The sequence below is a fragment of the Manis pentadactyla genome, chromosome Y (assembly GCF_030020395.1).
Source record: "Manis pentadactyla isolate mManPen7 chromosome Y, mManPen7.hap1, whole genome shotgun sequence".
Taxonomy (NCBI): domain Eukaryota; kingdom Metazoa; phylum Chordata; class Mammalia; order Pholidota; family Manidae; genus Manis; species Manis pentadactyla.
This window is the reverse complement of record NC_080039.1, coordinates 14,542,907-14,564,464: the sequence shown is the minus strand read 5'-3', so window position 1 is coordinate 14,564,464 and position 21,558 is coordinate 14,542,907.

The window sequence follows — 21,558 nt, the reverse complement described above, 5'->3', positions numbered from 1 at the left end:
TACAAAACACGGAAGACAAGTAGTGATTCTACAGTATCTTACTATGCTCACGGAGTGTGACTGCAAATGAGAATCCTGGAGTTCTTTGTGATAGGCCGGTCCTAGCACACATAATTTTATTCATGTACTTGTAGACTAATGAGATATAATTAAATGAACGAATGCATAAAATAAATGCAGAGTAACAGAGAAAGCAGCAGCCAGTTTAAAGGAGACGTGTGCACAGCTATGTTATTTATCACAATAATAACAATAGTGAAGCTAAGTATCCATCAGCAAACGAAGAGTGGGATATTATTCAGATATATGACTAAAACAAACACTGAAATTTACAACAACATGGATGGAGATACAGAGGATTATGCTCAGTGAAATAAGCGGTGGAGTGAGAAAATTGGCAAATGATTTCACTCACAAGCAGAGTATTAAAAAAAGAAATAAAATGAAGAAACCAAAACTGTAGAAGCCACGCTGAAGAGAAGAATGGACTAATGTTTACCAAAGGAAAGAGACTGTGCCGGTTGTATTATAGTGGAGGGATAAGAAGGACTGGGGGTTAGAAATGGTGAATTAGAATAAGAGTACATAGTGTTGGGCTAGGGAACGTGGAGGACTGCACGTCACAGGGAAGACTAGTGATTGTACATTTTTTTACTGCACTGGAGGATAGTGAACGCAATGGGATATCTGGGGATATATTGTTGATGGAAGTTGTAGTAAACAATATTACTCATGTAATTGTGTATTCATGAGATATAAAAGATAGATACACATAGAACGTAATAAAGATCATAGTTGCAGAAAGATGGTGACAGAGATAAATGATGACTATGATAGATGAGAGATAGCAAGAAGGTAGATTGTCAGATGATAGATGATAGACACATAGAGGAAAAGTAAGTAGTATAGATAAGTAGATATAATGCAGTAGCCCAATTTAAAAATGGAATGTGCACCCCCTTGTTTATCGCAGCACTATTCACAGTAGCGGGACCATCTCCATCAGAAGTTGAATGGATACAGAAGAAGTGGTATATATAAACAATTAATTGCCTTTCACCCATAAGACGAAAACAAATCCTCACATTTGTGACAAGATAGATGAAATAACTGGTTTTATGTTCAATGAATTAAGATAGGAGGACAAGTATCAAACGATATGACCAATCTGTGCAGATAGAGAAGCCGGAAAGAACTGAAGGAGCAAAATAGTGGCAGACACACAGAGCCCAAGAATGAACTACCATTTACCAAAGAAAAAACGACTAGGGTGGACATGGGAGAATGGAGGGATAACATTGGGAAGGGAAAGGATGCATTATAATTAGCACATGTAATGTTTTTGAGGGTGCGTGGTGATGGCTAAACCAAACAGTGAAGACAGGCAGTGAATCTAGAGTACACTGCTCTGTTGATGGAAGTGACTGCACTGGGGCATTGGGAAGAATTTCGAGACAGGTGGAGTCTAGAAAATCTCATGTTATACTTTTACTTATAGATTAATAATAAGTAAATAAAGAATAAATTAATTAAAGAATCCAATAAAACCAATGAATCTGCCCAGCTAATAAAGACATATATATCCCTATGATAATCAGACTGCTATTCAAAGAAACCTAGCTAATTGGACATCAATAGATTAATGGGTATAGAAGATGTGGTACATATACAGAAAGGAACATTACTCAGCCATCGGAAGAAAACAAATCCTAGCATTTGCTACATCGTGGATGGCGCTAGAGCATATTATGCTCAGAGAAATAAGGGAGGAAGTGAAGAAATGTATCAAATGATTTAACACATGCGTGGAGACGAAGAGCCAAGGTAAAACTGAAGGAGCAAAACATCAGCAGATTCACAAAACACAAGTTTGGAGTAACAGTTACCAAGGGTAAGAGAGTGGCATTGTTACATATGAAAGCAAGGAGAATGTAGGCATAATGATTAGCATTTTTAATGTGGATTGGGGGAGATGGAATCTACAGTATCTTACTATGCTCATGGACAGTGACTTCAGGGACGTAACTGGGTTGTACTTGTTTATAGTGTTGGTCTTGTAAAATTAATGATTCTCATGTAATTTTAGATTAATTATTAAAGAATTAATAAAGGAATATATGAATATATATAAAAAAACAAATCTATAAATATATAAACAGAATGCAGCAGCCCATGATAAAAACGAAAATTGCACCCATATGTTTCTCACTGAAGTATTGAAAATAGCCAAGCTAAATGTCCATCAGTATGTTTGATGTAGAATATTATTCAGCCGTATGATGAAAATAAATCTTACCATTTACAACAACATGGATAGAACTTGTGGGTATTGTTCTCAGTGAAATAAGCCACGAAGAGAAAGTCAAGTGACAATTGATGTCACTCTACTGTGTAGAGTTAGAAAAAAAGAGAAATAGTGAAGGAACAAGACAGTGTCATTTTCAATGAACTGAAGAGTGGACTAATAGTTACTAAGGGGAAAGTGAAAGAGGGGAATGGCTTGAAAGGGTGGAATGAGAGGTAAAATGGGGCATTACGTGTAGCACACATGTGTGGAGAGGGTGTGGTCACGAGGAAGGCATTACAACAGCAAAGAACAGTAGAGGTACTACAGTGCATTAAGGGGCTCGTGGACAGTGACACTTATGCTGTATAACGCGTGGATTTGAAAATGGGGTTTGTCTAATTACCATAATTGCGCTAAGGTAACTGTGTGGTATTGATGCCAAAATCAAAAGAAACAAGCAGTATCTTGAATCTCTTTTCGTTTTCCTCTGAACCTGTCAAGGAGGTCAGCGCCCATCTTACCAATGTCCAACTCCGTGCAGGGTAGCATGCTCTGAAGTGAGAACCAGCTAATCTGAGCTTACATATCCTGTCTCTATGAAAGAGGCGCACTGTGACATCATGGAATCTCCAGGCAACAAGGCTGTTCCTGCAAACTCCACTAGCACATGTTGGGCAGAGCTCAGCCGTGTGGAGCTGCAACATCTTAGAAACATAACTTGTTCTGGCCTACATATATAAGTAAAATGATGTCACTCATCATTGGAATGTAAGAAAAAAGAAAAAGCTGAAGCGGAAAAAAAGTGGTGTCACAGAACATAAGAATAGATTCACAGTTACCAAAGGGAAAGAGACAGAGAAGGATGGTTGGAAATGGAGGGGAAAGGATGTGTGGAAGAAATGGAGCATTTCAGTTAGCATATATAATGTGGGAATGGATGCACTTGGTGTGATGTCCAACAGAGAAGACAACTAGCAATACTACAGTACATTGTTATGGTGATGGAAGTGACCACGGGCGTTTTGGGTGAAACGAGGAAATGGGGGTCTAGGAAATACGTTACACATACAATTGCAGATTAACGGTAAACAAACAAATCAATAATAAAAACATATCAATAAATCCATTGGAGCAGACAAGTTAAAAACGGCAAATACTTCCACGGGTTTATCAGCAGTAAGCACAGTAGCCCAGGTAACTTTCCATCAGTAGATTAATGAGTAAAGAATTGGTGGTACATATTCATAGTTGAATAATACTCAGCCATAAGATGACAATAAATCCTAACATTTGTAAAAACTCGGAAGGTGAAGGTGGGCACTATACTCATGACATAAGAGGTGGAGAAAGACAAGTGTCAAGTGACATGAGCCACCAGTGGAGATGTAGGAGAAAGAAAAACTGAAGGAGCAAAACATCATCCGATTCACAGAAATGAAAATTGGACTAAGAGATTCCAAAGGGAAGGATCTGTGATGGATAGGAGCGAATGGATGGTGGAAGTATCGGTAAAGAAAGCGTGCTATATGACTTCCATGTATACTGCAGATGGGCATTGTGGGGATGGCTGTACAAAACACGGAAGACAAGTAGTGATTCTACAGTATCTTACTATGCTCACGGAGTGTGACTGCAAATGAGAATCCTGGAGTTCTTTGTGATAGGCCGGTCCTAGCACACATAATTTTATTCATGTACTTGTAGACTAATGAGATATAATTAAATGAACGAATGCATAAAATAAATGCAGAGTAACAGAGAAAGCAGCAGCCAGTTTAAAGGAGACGTGTGCACAGCTATGTTATTTATCACAACAATAACATAGGTGAAGCTAAGTATCCATCAGCAAACGAAGAGTGGGATATTATTCAGATATATGACTAAAACAAACCCTGAAATTTACAACAACATGGATGGAGATACAGAGGATTATGCTCAGTGAAATAAGCGGTGGAGAGAGAAAATTGGCAAATGATTTCACTCACAAGCAGAATATTAAAAAAAGAAATAAAATGAAGAAACCAAAACTGTAGAAGCCACGCTGAAGAGAAGAATGGACTAATGTTTACCAAAGGAAAGAGACTGTGCCGGTTGTATTATAGTGGAGGGATAAGAAGGACTGGGGGTTAGAAATGGTGAACTAGAATAAGAGTACATAGTGTTGGGCTAGGGAACGTGGAGGACTGCACGTCACAGGGAAGACTAGTGATTGTACATTTTTTTACTGCACTGGAGGATAGTGAACGCAATGGGATATCTGGGGATATATTGTTGATGGAAGTTGTAGTAAACAATATTACTCATGTAATTGTGTATTCATGAGATATAAAAGATAGATACACATAGAACGTAATAAAGATCATAGTTGCAGAAAGATGGTGATAGAGATAAATGATGACTATGATAGATGAGAGATAGCAAGAAGGTAGATTGTCAGATGATAGATGATAGACACATAGAGGAAAAGTAAGTAGTATAGATAAGTAGATATAATGCAGTAGCCCAATTTAAAAATGGAATGAGCACCCCCTTGTTTATCGCAGCACTATTCACAGTAGCGGGACCATCTCCATCAGAAGTTGAATGGATACAGAAGAAGTGGTATATATAAACAATTAATTGCCTTTCACCCATAAGACGAAAACAAATCCTCACATTTGTGACAATATAGATGAAATAACGTGGTTTTATGTTCAATGAATTAAGATAGGAGGACAAGTATCAAACGATATGACCAATCTGTGCAGATAGAGAAGCCGGAAAGAACTGAAGGAGCAAAATAGTGGCAGACACACAGAGCCCAAGAATGAACTACCATTTACCAAAGAAAAAACGACTAGGGTGGACATGGGAGAATGGAGGGATAACATTGGGAAGGGAAAGGATGCATTATAATTAGCATATGTAATGTTTTTGAGGGTGCGTGGTGACGGCTTAACCAAACAGTGAAGACAGGCAGTGAATCTAGAGTACACTGCTCTGTTGATGGAAGTGACTGCAGTGGGGCATTGGGAAGAATTTCGAGACAGGTGGAGTCTAGAAAATCTCATGTTATACTTTTACTTATAGATTAATAATAAGTAAATAAAGAATAAATTAATTAAAGAATCCAATAAAACCAATGAATCTGCCCAGCTAATAAAGACACATATATCCCTATGATAATCAGACTGCTATTCAAAGAAACCTAGCTAATTGGACATCAATAGATTAATGGGTATAGAAGATGTGGTACATATACAGAAAGGAACATTACTCAGCCATCAGAAGAAAACAAATCCTAGCATTTGCTACATCATGGATGGCGCTAGAGCATATTATGCTCAGAGAAATAAGTGAGGAAGAGAAGAAATTTATCAAATGATTTAACACATGCGTGGAGACGAAGAGCCAAGATAAAACTGAAGGAGCAAAACATCAGCAGATTCACAAAACACAAGTTTGGAGTAACAGTTACCAAGGGTAAGAGAGTGGCATTGTTACATATGAAACAAGGAGAATGTAGGCATAATGATTAGCATTATTAATGTGGATTGGGGGAGATGGAATCTACAGTATCTTACTATGCTCATGGACAGTGACTTCAGGGACGTAACTGGGTTGTTCTTGTTTATAGTGTTGGTCTTGTAAAATTAATGATTCTCATGTAATTTTAGATTAATTATTAAAGAATTAATAAAGGAATATATGAATAAATATAAAAAAACAAATCTATAAGTATATAAACAGAATGCAGCAGCCCATGTTAAAAACGAAAATTGCACCCATATGTTTCTCACTGAAGTATTGACAATAGCCAAGCTAAATGTCCATCAGTATGTGGGACGTAGAATATTATTCAGCCGTATGATGAAAACAAATCTTACCATTTACAACAACATGGATAGAACTTGTGGGTATTGTTCTCAGTGAAATAAGCCACGAAGAGAAAGTCAAGTGACAATTGATGTCACTCTACTGTGGAGAGTTAGAAAAAAAGAGAAATAGTGAAGGAACAAGACAGTGTCAGGTTCAATGAACTGAAGAGTGGACTAATGGTTACCAAGGGGAAAGTGAAAGAGGGGAATGGCTTGAAAGGGTGGAATGAGAGGTAAAATTGGGCATTACGTGTAGCACACATGTGTGGAGAGGGTGTGGTCACGAGGAAGGCAGTACAACAGCAAAGAACAGTAGAGGTACTACAGTGCATTAAGGGGCTCGTGGACAGTGACACTTATGCTGTATAACGCGTGGATTTGAAAATGGGGTTTGTCTAATTACCATAATTGCGCTAAGGTAAGTGTGTGGTATTGATGCCAAAATCAAAAGAAACAAGCAGTATCTTGAATCTCTTTTCCTTTTCCTCTGAACCTGTCAAGGAAGTCAGCGCCCATCTTACCAATGTCCAACTCCGTGCAGGGTAGCATGCTCTGAAGTGAGAACCAGCTAATCTGAGCTTACATATCCTGTCTCTATGAAAGAGGCGCACTGTGACATCATGGAATCTCAAGGCAACAAGGCTGTTCCTGCAAACTCCACTAGCACATGTTGGGCAGAGCTCAGCCGTGTGGAGCTGCAACATCTTAGAAACGTAACTTGTTCTGGCCTACATATATAAGTAAAATGATGTCACTCATCATTGGAATGTAAGAAAAAAGAAAAAGCTGAAGGGGAAAAAAGTGGTGTCACAGAACATAAGAATAGATTCACAGTTACCAAAGGGAAAGAGACAGAGAAGGATGGTTGGAAATGGAGGGGAAAGGATGTGTGGAAGAAAGGGAGCATTTCAGTTAACATATATAATTTGGGAACGGATGCACGTGGAGTGCTGTCCAACAGAGAAGACAACTAGCAATACTACAGTACATTGTTATGGTGATGGAAGTGACCACGGGCGTTTTGATTCAAACGAGGAAATGGATGTCTAGGAAATACATTACACATACAATTGCAGATTAACGGTAAACAAACAAAACAATAATAAAAACATATCAATAAATCCATTGGAGCAGACAAGTTAAAAAAGGCAAATACATCCACGGGTTTATCAGCAGTAAGCACAGTAGCCCAGGTAACTTTAAATCAGTAGATTAATGAGTAATGAATTTGTGGTACATATTCACAGTTGAATATTACTCATCCATAAGATGACAATAAATCCTAACATTTGTAAAAACTCGGAAGGTGAAGGTGGGCACTATACTCATGACATAAGAGGTGGAGAAAGACAAGTGTCAAGTGACATGAGCCACCAGTGGAGATGTAGGAGAAAGAAAAACTGAAGGAGCAAAACATCATCCGATTCACAGAAATGAAAATTGGACTAAGAGACTCCAAAGGGAAGGATCTGTGATGGAAAGGAGCGAATGGATGGTGGAAGTATCTTTAAAGAAAGCGTGCTATATGACTTCCATGTATACTGCAGATGGGCATTGTGGGGATGTCTGTACAAAACACGGAAGACAAGTAGTGATTCTACAGTATCTTACTATGCTCACGGAGTGTGACTGCAAATGAGAATCCTGGAGTTCTTTGTGATAGGCCGGTCCTAGCACACATAATTTTATTCATGTACTTGTAGACTAATGAGATATAATTAAATGAACGAATGCATAAAATAAATGCAGAGTAACAGAGAAAGCAGCAGCCAGTTTAAAGGAGACGTGTGCACAGCTATGTTATTTATCACAATAATAACAATAGTGAAGCTAAGTATCCATTAGCAAACGAAGAGTGGGATATTATTCAGATATATGACTAAAACAAACACTGAAATTTACAACAACATGGATGGAGATACAGAGGATTATGCTCAGTGAAATAAGCGGTGGAGTGAGAAAATTGGCAAATGATTTCACTCACAAGCAGAGTATTAAAAAAAGAAATAAAATGAAGAAACCAAAACTGTAGAAGCCACGCTGAAGAGAAGAATGGACTAATGTTTACCAAAGGAAAGAGACTGTGCCGGTTGTATTATAGTGGAGGGATAAGAAGGACTGGGGGTTAGAAATGGTGAATTAGAATAAGAGTACATAGTGTTGGGCTAGGGAACGTGGAGGACTGCACGTCACAGGGAAGACTAGTGATTGTACATTTTTTTACTGCACTGGAGGATAGTGAACGCAATGGGATATCTGGGGATATATTGTTGATGGAAGTTGTAGTAAACAATATTACTCATGTAATTGTGTATTCATGAGATATAAAAGATAGATACACATAGAACGTAATAAAGATCATAGTTGCAGAAAGATGGTGACAGAGATAAATGATGACTATGATAGATGAGAGATAGCAATAAGGTAGATTGTCAGATGATAGATGATAGACACATAGAGGAAAAGTAAGTAGTATAGATAAGTAGATATAATGCAGTAGCCCAATTTAAAAATGGAATGTGCACCCCCTTGTTTATCGCAGCACTATTCACAGTAGCGGGACCATCTCCATCAGAAGTTGAATGGATACAGAAGAAGTGGTATATATAAACAATTAATTGCCTTTCACCCATAAGACGAAAACAAATCCTCACATTTGTGACAAGATAGATGAAATAACTGGTTTTATGTTCAATGAATTAAGATAGGAGGACAAGTATCAAACGATATGACCAATCTGTGCAGATAGAGAAGCCGGAAAGAACTGAAGGAGCAAAATAGTGGCAGACACACAGAGCCCAAGAATGAACTACCATTTACCAAAGAAAAAACGACTAGGGTGGACATGGGAGAATGGAGGGATAACATTGGGAAGGGAAAGGATGCATTATAATTAGCACATGTAATGTTTTTGAGGGTGCGTGGTGACGGCTAAACCAAACAGTGAAGACAGGCAGTGAATCTAGAGTACACTGCTCTGTTGATGGAAGTGACTGCACTGGGGCATTGGGAAGAATTTCGAGACAGGTGGAGTCTAGAAAATCTCATGTTATACTTTTACTTATAGATTAATAATAAGTAAATAAAGAATAAATTAATTAAAGAATCCAATAAAACCAATGAATCTGCCCAGCTAATAAAGACATATATATCCCTATGATAATCAGACTGCTATTCAAAGAAACCTAGCTAATTGGACATCAATAGATTAATGGGTATAGAAGATGTGGTACATATACAGAAAGGAACATTACTCAGCCATCGGAAGAAAACAAATCCTAGCATTTGCTACATCGTGGATGGCGCTAGAGCATATTATGCTCAGAGAAATAAGGGAGGAAGTGAAGAAATGTATCAAATGATTTAACACATGCGTGGAGACGAAGAGCCAAGGTAAAACTGAAGGAGCAAAACATCAGCAGATTCACAAAACACAAGTTTGGAGTAACAGTTACCAAGGGTAAGAGAGTGGCATTGTTACATATGAAAGCAAGGAGAATGTAGGCATAATGATTAGCATTATTAATGTGGATTGGGGGAGATGGAATCTACAGTATCTTACTATGCTCAATGACAGTGACTTCAGGGACGTAACTGGGTTGTACTTGTTTATAGTGTTGGTCTTGTAAAATTAATGATTCTCATGTAATTTTAGATTAATTATTAAAGAATTAATAAAGGAATATATGAATATATATAAAAAAACAAATCTATAAATATATAAACAGAATGCAGCAGCCCATGATAAAAACGAAAATTGCACCCATATGTTTCTCACTGAAGTATTGAAAATAGCCAAGCTAAATGTCCATCAGTATGTTTGATGTAGAATATTATTCAGCCGTATGATGAAAATAAATCTTACCATTTACAACAACATGGATAGAACTTGTGGGTATTGTTCTCAGTGAAATAAGCCACGAAGAGAAAGTCAAGTGACAATTGATGTCACTCTACTGTGTAGAGTTAGAAAAAAAGAGAAATAGTGAAGGAACAAGACAGTGTCAGGTTCAATGAACTGAAGAGTGGACTAATAGTTACTAAGGGGAAAGTGAAAGAGGGGAATGGCTTGAAAGGGTGGAATGAGAGGTAAAATGGGGCATTACGTGTAGCACACATGTGTGGAGAGGGTGTGGTCACGAGGAAGGCATTACAACAGCAAAGAACAGTAGAGGTACTACAGTGCATTAAGGGGCTCGTGGACAGTGACACTTATGCTGTATAACGCGTGGATTTGAAAATGGGGTTTGTCTAATTACCATAATTGCGCTAAGGTAACTGTGTGGTATTGATGCCAAAATCAAAAGAAACAAGCAGTATCTTGAATCTCTTTTCGTTTTCCTCTGAACCTGTCAAGGAGGTCAGCGCCCATCTTACCAATGTCCAACTCCGTGCAGGGTAGCATGCTCTGAAGTGAGAACCAGCTAATCTGAGCTTACATATCCTGTCTCTATGAAAGAGGCGCACTGTGACATCATGGAATCTCCAGGCAACAAGGCTGTTCCTGCAAACTCCACTAGCACATGTTGGGCAGAGCTCAGCCGTGTGGAGCTGCAACATCTTAGAAACATAACTTGTTCTGGCCTACATATATAAGTAAAATGATGTCACTCATCATTGGAATGTAAGAAAAAAGAAAAAGCTGAAGCGGAAAAAAAGTGGTGTCACAGAACATAAGAATAGATTCACAGTTACCAAAGGGAAAGAGACAGAGAAGGATGGTTGGAAATGGAGGGGAAAGGATGTGTGGAAGAAATGGAGCATTTCAGTTAGCATATATAATGTGGGAATGGATGCACTTGGTGTGATGTCCAACAGAGAAGACAACTAGCAATACTACAGTACATTGTTATGGTGATGGAAGTGACCACGGGCGTTTTGGGTGAAACGAGGAAATGGGGGTCTAGGAAATACGTTACACATACAATTGCAGATTAACGGTAAACAAACAAATCAATAATAAAAACATATCAATAAATCCATTGGAGCAGACAAGTTAAAAACGGCAAATACTTCCACGGGTTTATCAGCAGTAAGCACAGTAGCCCAGGTAACTTTCCATCAGTAGATTAATGAGTAAAGAATTGGTGGTACATATTCATAGTTGAATAATACTCAGCCATAAGATGACAATAAATCCTAACATTTGTAAAAACTCGGAAGGTGAAGGTGGGCACTATACTCATGACATAAGAGGTGGAGAAAGACAAGTGTCAAGTGACATGAGCCACCAGTGGAGATGTAGGAGAAAGAAAAACTGAAGGAGCAAAACATCATCCGATTCACAGAAATGAAAATTGGACTAAGAGATTCCAAAGGGAAGGATCTGTGATGGATAGGAGCGAATGGATGGTGGAATTATCGGTAAAGAAAGCGTGCTATATGACTTCCATGTATACTGCAGATGGGCATTGTGGGGATGGCTGTACAAAACACGGAAGACAAGTAGTGATTCTACAGTATCTTACTATGCTCACGGAGTGTGACTGCAAATGAGAATCCTGGAGTTCTTTGTGATAGGCCGGTCCTAGCACACATAATTTTATTCATGTACTTGTAGACTAATGAGATATAATTAAATGAACGAATGCATAAAATAAATGCAGAGTAACAGAGAAAGCAGCAGCCAGTTTAAAGGAGACGTGTGCACAGCTATGTTATTTATCACAATAATAACATTAGTGAAGCTAAGTATCCATCAGCAAACGAAGAGTGGGATATTATTCAGATATATGACTAAAACAAACCCTGAAATTTACAACAACATGGATGGAGATACAGAGGATTATGCTCAGTGAAATAAGAGGTGGAGAGAGAAAATTGGCAAATGATTTCACTCACAAGCAGAATATTAAAAAAAGAAATAAAATGAAGAAACCAAAACTGTAGAAGCCACGCTGAAGAGAAGAATGGACTAATGTTTACCAAAGGAAAGAGACTGTGCCGGTTGTATTATAGTGGAGGGATAAGAAGGACTGGGGGTTAGAAATGGTGAACTAGAATAAGAGTACATAGTGTTGGGCTAGGGAACGTGGAGGACTGCACGTCACAGGGAAGACTAGTGATTGTACATTTTTTTACTGCACTGGAGGATAGTGAACGCAATGGGATATCTGGGGATATATTGTTGATGGAAGTTGTAGTAAACAATATTACTCATGTAATTGTGTATTCATGAGATATAAAAGATAGATACACATAGAACGTAATAAAGATCATAGTTGCAGAAAGATGGTGATAGAGATAAATGATGACTATGATAGATGAGAGATAGCAAGAAGGTAGATTGTCAGATGATAGATGATAGACACATAGAGGAAAAGTAAGTAGTATAGATAAGTAGATATAATGCAGTAGCCCAATTTAAAAATGGAATGAGCACCCCCTTGTTTATCGCAGCACTATTCACAGTAGCGGGACCATCTCCATCAGAAGTTGAATGGATACAGAAGAAGTGGTATATATAAACAATTAATTGCCTTTCACCCATAAGACGAAAACAAATCCTCACATTTGTGACAATATAGATGAAATAACGTGGTTTTATGTTCAATGAATTAAGATAGGAGGACAAGTATCAAACGATATGACCAATCTGTGCAGATAGAGAAGCCGGAAAGAACTGAAGGAGCAAAATAGTGGCAGACACACAGAGCCCAAGAATGAACTACCATTTACCAAAGAAAAAACGACTAGGGTGGACATGGGAGAATGGAGGGATAACATTGGGAAGGGAAAGGATGCATTATAATTAGCACATGTAATGTTTTTGAGGGTGCGTGGTGACGGCTAAACCAAACAGTGAAGACAGGCAGTGAATCTAGAGTACACTGCTCTGTTGATGGAAGTGACTGCACTGGGGCATTGGGAAGAATTTCGAGACAGGTGGAGTCTAGAAAATCTCATGTTATACTTTTACTTATAGATTAATAATAAGTAAATAAAGAATAAATTAATTAAAGAATCCAATAAAACCAATGAATCTGCCCAGCTAATAAAGACATATATATCCCTATGATAATCAGACTGCTATTCAAAGAAACCTAGCTAATTGGACATCAATAGATTAATGGGTATAGAAGATGTGGTACATATACAGAAAGGAACATTACTCAGCCATCGGAAGAAAACAAATCCTAGCATTTGCTACATCGTGGATGGCGCTAGAGCATATTATGCTCAGAGAAATAAGGGAGGAAGTGAAGAAATGTATCAAATGATTTAACACATGCGTGGAGACGAAGAGCCAAGGTAAAACTGAAGGAGCAAAACATCAGCAGATTCACAAAACACAAGTTTGGAGTAACAGTTACCAAGGGTAAGAGAGTGGCATTGTTACATATGAAAGCAAGGAGAATGTAGGCATAATGATTAGCATTATTAATGTGGATTGGGGGAGATGGAATCTACAGTATCTTACTATGCTCAATGACAGTGACTTCAGGGACGTAACTGGGTTGTACTTGTTTATAGTGTTGGTCTTGTAAAATTAATGATTCTCATGTAATTTTAGATTAATTATTAAAGAATTAATAAAGGAATATATGAATATATATAAAAAAACAAATCTATAAATATATAAACAGAATGCAGCAGCCCATGATAAAAACGAAAATTGCACCCATATGTTTCTCACTGAAGTATTGAAAATAGCCAAGCTAAATGTCCATCAGTATGTTTGATGTAGAATATTATTCAGCCGTATGATGAAAATAAATCTTACCATTTACAACAACATGGATAGAACTTGTGGGTATTGTTCTCAGTGAAATAAGCCACGAAGAGAAAGTCAAGTGACAATTGATGTCACTCTACTGTGTAGAGTTAGAAAAAAAGAGAAATAGTGAAGGAACAAGACAGTGTCAGGTTCAATGAACTGAAGAGTGGACTAATAGTTACTAAGGGGAAAGTGAAAGAGGGGAATGGCTTGAAAGGGTGGAATGAGAGGTAAAATGGGGCATTACGTGTAGCACACATGTGTGGAGAGGGTGTGGTCACGAGGAAGGCATTACAACAGCAAAGAACAGTAGAGGTACTACAGTGCATTAAGGGGCTCGTGGACAGTGACACTTATGCTGTATAACGCGTGGATTTGAAAATGGGGTTTGTCTAATTACCATAATTGCGCTAAGGTAACTGTGTGGTATTGATGCCAAAATCAAAAGAAACAAGCAGTATCTTGAATCTCTTTTCGTTTTCCTCTGAACCTGTCAAGGAGGTCAGCGCCCATCTTACCAATGTCCAACTCCGTGCAGGGTAGCATGCTCTGAAGTGAGAACCAGCTAATCTGAGCTTACATATCCTGTCTCTATGAAAGAGGCGCACTGTGACATCATGGAATCTCCAGGCAACAAGGCTGTTCCTGCAAACTCCACTAGCACATGTTGGGCAGAGCTCAGCCGTGTGGAGCTGCAACATCTTAGAAACGTAACTTGTTCTGGCCTACATATATAAGTAAAATGATGTCACTCATCATTGGAATGTAAGAAAAAAGAAAAAGCTGAAGCGGAAAAAAAGTGGTGTCACAGAACATAAGAATAGATTCACAGTTACCAAAGGGAAAGAGACAGAGAAGGATGGTTGGAAATGGAGGGGAAAGGATGTGTGGAAGAAATGGAGCATTTCAGTTAGCATATATAATGTGGGAATGGATGCACTTGGTGTGATGTCCAACAGAGAAGACAACTAGCAATACTACAGTACATTGTTATGGTGATGGAAGTGACCACGGGCGTTTTGGGTGAAACGAGGAAATGGGGGTCTAGGAAATACGTTACACATACAATTGCAGATTAACGGTAAACAAACAAATCAATAATAAAAACATATCAATAAATCCATTGGAGCAGACAAGTTAAAAACGGCAAATACTTCCACGGGTTTATCAGCAGTAAGCACAGTAGCCCAGGTAACTTTCCATCAGTAGATTAATGAGTAAAGAATTGGTGGTACATATTCATAGTTGAATAATACTCAGCCATAAGATGACAATAAATCCTAACATTTGTAAAAACTCGGAAGGTGAAGGTGGGCACTATACTCATGACATAAGAGGTGGAGAAAGACAAGTGTCAAGTGACATGAGCCACCAGTGGAGATGTAGGAGAAAGAAAAACTGAAGGAGCAAAACATCATCCGATTCACAGAAATGAAAATTGGACTAAGAGATTCCAAAGGGAAGGATCTGTGATGGATAGGAGCGAATGGATGGTGGAATTATCGGTAAAGAAAGCGTGCTATATGACTTCCATGTATACTGCAGATGGGCATTGTGGGGATGGCTGTACAAAACACGGAAGACAAGTAGTGATTCTACAGTATCTTACTATGCTCACGGAGTGTGACTGCAAATGAGAATCCTGGAGTTCTTTGTGATAGGCCGGTCCTAGCACACATAATTTTATTCATGTACTTGTAGACTAATGAGATATAATTAAATGAACGAATGCATAAAATAAATGCAGAGTAACAGAGAAAGCAGCAGCCAGTTTAAAGGAGACGTGTGCACAGCTATGTTATTTATCACAATAATAACATTAGTGAAGCTAAGTATCCATCAGCAAACGAAGAGTGGGATATTATTCAGATATATGACTAAAACAAACCCTGAAATTTACAACAACATGGATGGAGATACAGAGGATTATGCTCAGTGAAATAAGCGGTGGAGAGAGAAAATTGGCAAATGATTTCACTCACAAGCAGAATATTAAAAAAAGAAATAAAATGAAGAAACCAAAACTGTAGAAGCCACGCTGAAGAGAAGAATGGACTAATGTTTACCAAAGGAAAGAGACTGTGCCGGTTGTATTATAGTGGAGGGATAAGAAGGACTGGGGGTTAGAAATGGTGAACTAGAATAAGAGTACATAGTGTTGGGCTAGGGAACGTGGAGGACTGCACGTCACAGGGAAGACTAGTGATTGTACATTTTTTTACTGCACTGGAGGATAGTGAACGCAATGGGATATCTGGGGATATATTGTTGATGGAAGTTGTAGTAAACAATATTACTCATGTAATTGTGTATTCATGAGATATAAAAGATAGATACACATAGAACGTAATAAAGATCATAGTTGCAGAAAGATGGTGATAGAGATAAATGATGACTATGATAGATGAGAGATAGCAAGAAGGTAGATTGTCAGATGATAGATGATAGACACATAGAGGAAAAGTAAGTAGTATAGATAAGTAGATATAATGCAGTAGCCCAATTTAAAAATGGAATGAGCACCCCCTTGTTTATCGCAGCACTATTCACAGTAGCGGGACCATCTCCATCAGAAGTTGAATGGATACAGAAGAAGTGGTATATATAAACAATTAATTGCCTTTCACCCATAAGACGAAAACAAATCCTCACATTTGTGACAATATAGATGAAATAACGTGGTTTTATGTTCAATGAATTAAGATAGGAGGACAAGTATCAAACGATATGACCAATCTGTGCAGATAGAGAAGCCGGAAAGAACTGAAGGAGCAAAATAGTGGCAGACACACAGAGCCCAAGAATGAACTACCATTTACCAAAGAAAAAACGACTAGGGTGGACATGGGAGAATGGAGGGATAACATTGGGAAGGGAAAGGATGCATTATAATTAGCACATGTAATGTTTTAGAGGGTGCGTGGTGACGGCTTAACCAAACAGTGAAGACAGGCAGTGAATCTAGAGTACACTGCTCTGTTGATGGAAGTGACTGCAGTGGGGCATCGGGAAGAATTTCGAGACAGGTGGAGTCTAGAAAATCTCATGTTATACTTTTACTTATAGATTAATAATAAGTAAATAAAGAATAAATTAATTAAAGAATCCAATAAAACCAATGAATCTGCCCAGCTAATAAAGACACATATATCCCTATGATAATCAGACTGCTATTCAAAGAAACCTAGCTAATTGGACATCAATAGATTAATGGGTATAGAAGATGTGGTACATATACAGAAAGGAACATTACTCAGCCATCAGAAGAAAACAAATCCTAGCATTTGCTACATCATGGATGGCGCTAGAGCATATTATGCTCAGAGAAATAAGTGAGGAAGAGAAGAAATTTATCAAATGATTTAACACATGCGTGGAGACGAAGAGCCAAGATAAAACTGAAGGAGCAAAACATCAGCAGATTCACAAAACACAAGTTTGGAGTAACAGTTACCAAGGGTAAGAGAGTGGCATTGTTACATATGAAACAAGGAGAATGTAGGCATAATGATTAGCATTATTAATGTGGATTGGGGGAGATGGAATCTACAGTATCTTACTATGCTCATGGACAGTGACTTCAGGGACGTAACTGGGTTGTTCTTGTTTATAGTGTTGGTCTTGTAAAATTAATGATTCTCATGTAATTTTAGATTAATTATTAAAGAATTAATAAAGGAATATATGAATAAATATAAAAAAACAAATCTATAAGTATATAAACAGAATGCAGCAGCCCATGTTAAAAACGAAAATTGCACCCATATGTTTCTCACTGAAGTATTGACAATAGCCAAGCTAAATGTCCATCAGTATGTGGGACGTAGAATATTATTCAGCCGTATGATGAAAACAAATCTTACCATTTACAACAACATGGATAGAACTTGTGGGTATTGTTCTCAGTGAAATAAGCCACGAAGAGAAAGTCAAGTGACAATTGATGTCACTCTACTGTGGAGAGTTAGAAAAAAAGAGAAATAGTGAAGGAACAAGACAGTGTCAGGTTCAATGAACTGAAGAGTGGACTAATGGTTACCAAGGGGAAAGTGAAAGAGGGGAATGGCTTGAAAGGGTGGAATGAGAGGTAAAATTGGGCATTACGTGTAGCACACATGTGTGGAGAGGGTGTGGTCACGAGGAAGGCAGTACAACAGCAAAGAACAGTAGAGGTACTACAGTGCATTAAGGGGCTCGTGGACAGTGACACTTATGCTGTATAACGCGTGGATTTGAAAATGGGGTTTGTCTAATTACCATAATTGCGCTAAGGTAAGTGTGTGGTATTGATGCCAAAATCAAAAGAAACAAGCAGTATCTTGAATCTCTTTTCCTTTTCCTCTGAACCTGTCAAGGAAGTCAGCGCCCATCTTACCAATGTCCAACTCCGTGCAGGGTAGCATGCTCTGAAGTGAGAACCAGCTAATCTGAGCTTACATATCCTGTCTCTATGAAAGAGGCGCACTGTGACATCATGGAATCTCAAGGCAACAAGGCTGTTCCTGCAAACTCCACTAGCACATGTTGGGCAGAGCTCAGCCGTGTGGAGCTGCAACATCTTAGAAACGTAACTTGTTCTGGCCTACATATATAAGTAAAATGATGACACTCATCATTGGAATGTAAGAAAAAAGAAAAAGCTGAAGGGGAAAAAAGTGGTGTCACAGAACATAAGAATAGATTCACAGTTACCAAAGGGAAAGAGACAGAGAAGGATGGTTGGAAATGGAGGGGAAAGGATGTGTGGAAGAAATGGAGCATTTCAGTTAGCATATATAATGTGGGAATGGATGCACTTGGTGTGCTGTCCAACAGAGAAGACAACTAGCAATACTACAGTACATTGTTTTGGTGATGGAAGTGACCACGGGCGTTTTGGGTGAAACGAGGAAATGGGGGTCTAGGAAATACGTTACACATACAATTGCAGATTAACGGTAAACAAACAAATCAATAATAAAAACATATCAATAAATCCATTGGAGCAGACAAGTTAAAAAAGGCAAATACATCCACGGGTTTATCAGCAGTAAGCACAGTAGCCCAGGTAACTTTAAATCAGTAGATTAATGAGTAATGAATTTGTGGTACATATTCATAGTTGAATATTACTCAGCCATAAGATGACAGTAAGTCCTAACATTTGTAAAAACTCGGAAGGTGAAGGTGGGCACTATACTCATGACATAAGAGGTGGAGAAAGACAAGTGTCAAGTGACATGAGCCACCAGTGGAGATGTAGGAGAAAGAAAAACTGAAGGAGCAAAACATCATCCGATTCACAGAAATGAAAATTGGACTAAGAGATTCCAAAGGGAAGGATCTGTGATGGATAGGAGCGAATGGATGGTGGAAGTATCGGTAAAGAAAGCGTGCTATATGACTTCCATGTATACTGCAGATGGGCATTGTGGGGATGGCTGTACAAAACACGGAAGACAAGTAGTGATTCTACAGTATCTTACTATGCTCACGGAGTGTGACTGCAAATGAGAATCCTGGAGTTCTTTGTGATAGGCCGGTCCTAGCACACATAATTTTATTCATGTACTTGTAGACTAATGAGATATAATTAAATGAACGAATGCATAAAATAAATGCAGAGTAACAGAGAAAGCAGCAGCCAGTTTAAAGGAGACGTGTGCACAGCTATGTTATTTACCACAATGATAACAATAGTGAAGCTAAGTATCCATCAGCAAACGAAGAGTGGGATATTATTCAGATATATGACTAAAACAAACCCTGCCATTTACAACAACATGGATGGAGATACAGAGGAATTATGCTCAGTGAAATAAGCGGTGGAGAGAGAAAATTGGCAAATGATTTCACTCACAAGCAGAGTATTAAAAAAAGAAATAAAATGAAGAAACCAAAACTGTAGAAGCCACGCTGAAGAGAAGAATGGACTAATGTTTACCAAAGGAAAGAGACTGTGCCGGTTGTATTATAGTGGAGGGATAAGAAGGACTGGGGGTTAGAAATGGTTAATTAGAATAAGAGTACATAGTGTTTGGCTAGGGAACGTGGAGGACTGCACGTCACAGGGAAGACTAGTGATTGTACATTTTTTTACTGCACTGGAGGATAGTGAACGCAATGGGATATCTGGAGATATATTGTTGATGGAAGTTGTAGTAAACAATATTACTCATGTAATTGTGTATTCATGAGATATAAAAGATAGATACACATAGAACGTAATAAAGATCATAGTTGCAGAAAGATGGTGATAGAGATAAATGATGACTATGATAGATGAGAGATAGCAAGAAGGTAGATTGTCAGATGATAGATGATAGACACATAGAGGAAAAGTAAGTAGTATAGATAAGTAGATATAATGCAGTAGTCCAATTTAAAAATGGAATGTGCACCCCCTTGTTTATCGCAGCACTATTCACAGTAGCGGGACCATCTCCATCAGAAGTTGAATGGATACAGAAGAAGTGGCATATATAAACAATTAATTGCCTTTCACCCATAAGACGAAAACAAATCCTCACATTTGTGACAATATAGATGAAATAACTGGTTTTATGTTCAATGAATTAAGATAGGAGGACAAGTATCAAACGATATGACCAATCTGTGCAGATAGAGAAGCCGGAAAGAACTGAAGGAGCAAAATAGTGGCAGACACATAGAGCCCAAGAATGAACTACCATTTACCAAAGAAAAAACGACTAGGGTGGACATGGGAGAATGGAGGGATAACATTGGGAAGGGAAAGGATGCATTATAATTAGCACATGTAATGTTTTTGAGGGTGCGTGGTGACGGCTTAACCAAACAGTGAAGACAGGCAGTGAATCTAGAGTACACTGCTCTGTTGATGGAAGTGACTGCAGTGGGGCGTTGGGAAGAATTTCGAGACAGGTGGAGTCTAGAAAATCTCATGTTATACTTTTACTTATAGATTAATAATAAGTAAATAAAGAATAAATTAATTAAAGAATCCAATAAAACCAATGAATCTGCCCAGCTAATAAAGACATATATATCCCTATGATAATCAGACTGCTATTCAAAGAAACCGAGCTAATTGGACATCAATAGATTAATGGGTATAGAAGATGTGGTACATATACAGAAAGGAACATTACTCAGCCATCAGAAGAAAACAAATCCTAGCATTTGCTACATCATGGATGGCGCTAGAGCATATTATGCTCAGAGAAATAAGTGAGGAAGAGAAGAAATTTATCAAATGATTTAACACATGCGTGGAGACGAAGAGCCAAGATAAAACTGAAGGAGCAAAACATCAGCAGATTCACAAAACACAAGTTTGGAGTAACAGTTACCAAGGGTAAGAGAGTGGCATTGTTACATATGAAAGCAAGGAGAATGTAGGCATAATGATTAGCATTATTAATGTGGATTGGGGGAGATGGAATCTACAGTATCTTACTATGCTCATGGACAGTGACTTCAGGGACGTAACTGGGTTGTTCTTGTTTATAGTGTTGGTCTTGTAAAATTAATGATTCTCATGTAATTTTAGATTAATTATTAAAGAATTAATAAAGGAATATATGAATAAATATAAAAAAACAAATCTATAAGTATATAAACAGAATGCAGCAGCCCATGTTAAAAACGAAAATTGCACCCATATGTTTCTCACTGAAGTATTGACAATAGCCAAGCTAAATGTCCATCAGTATGTGGGACGTAGAATATTATTCAGC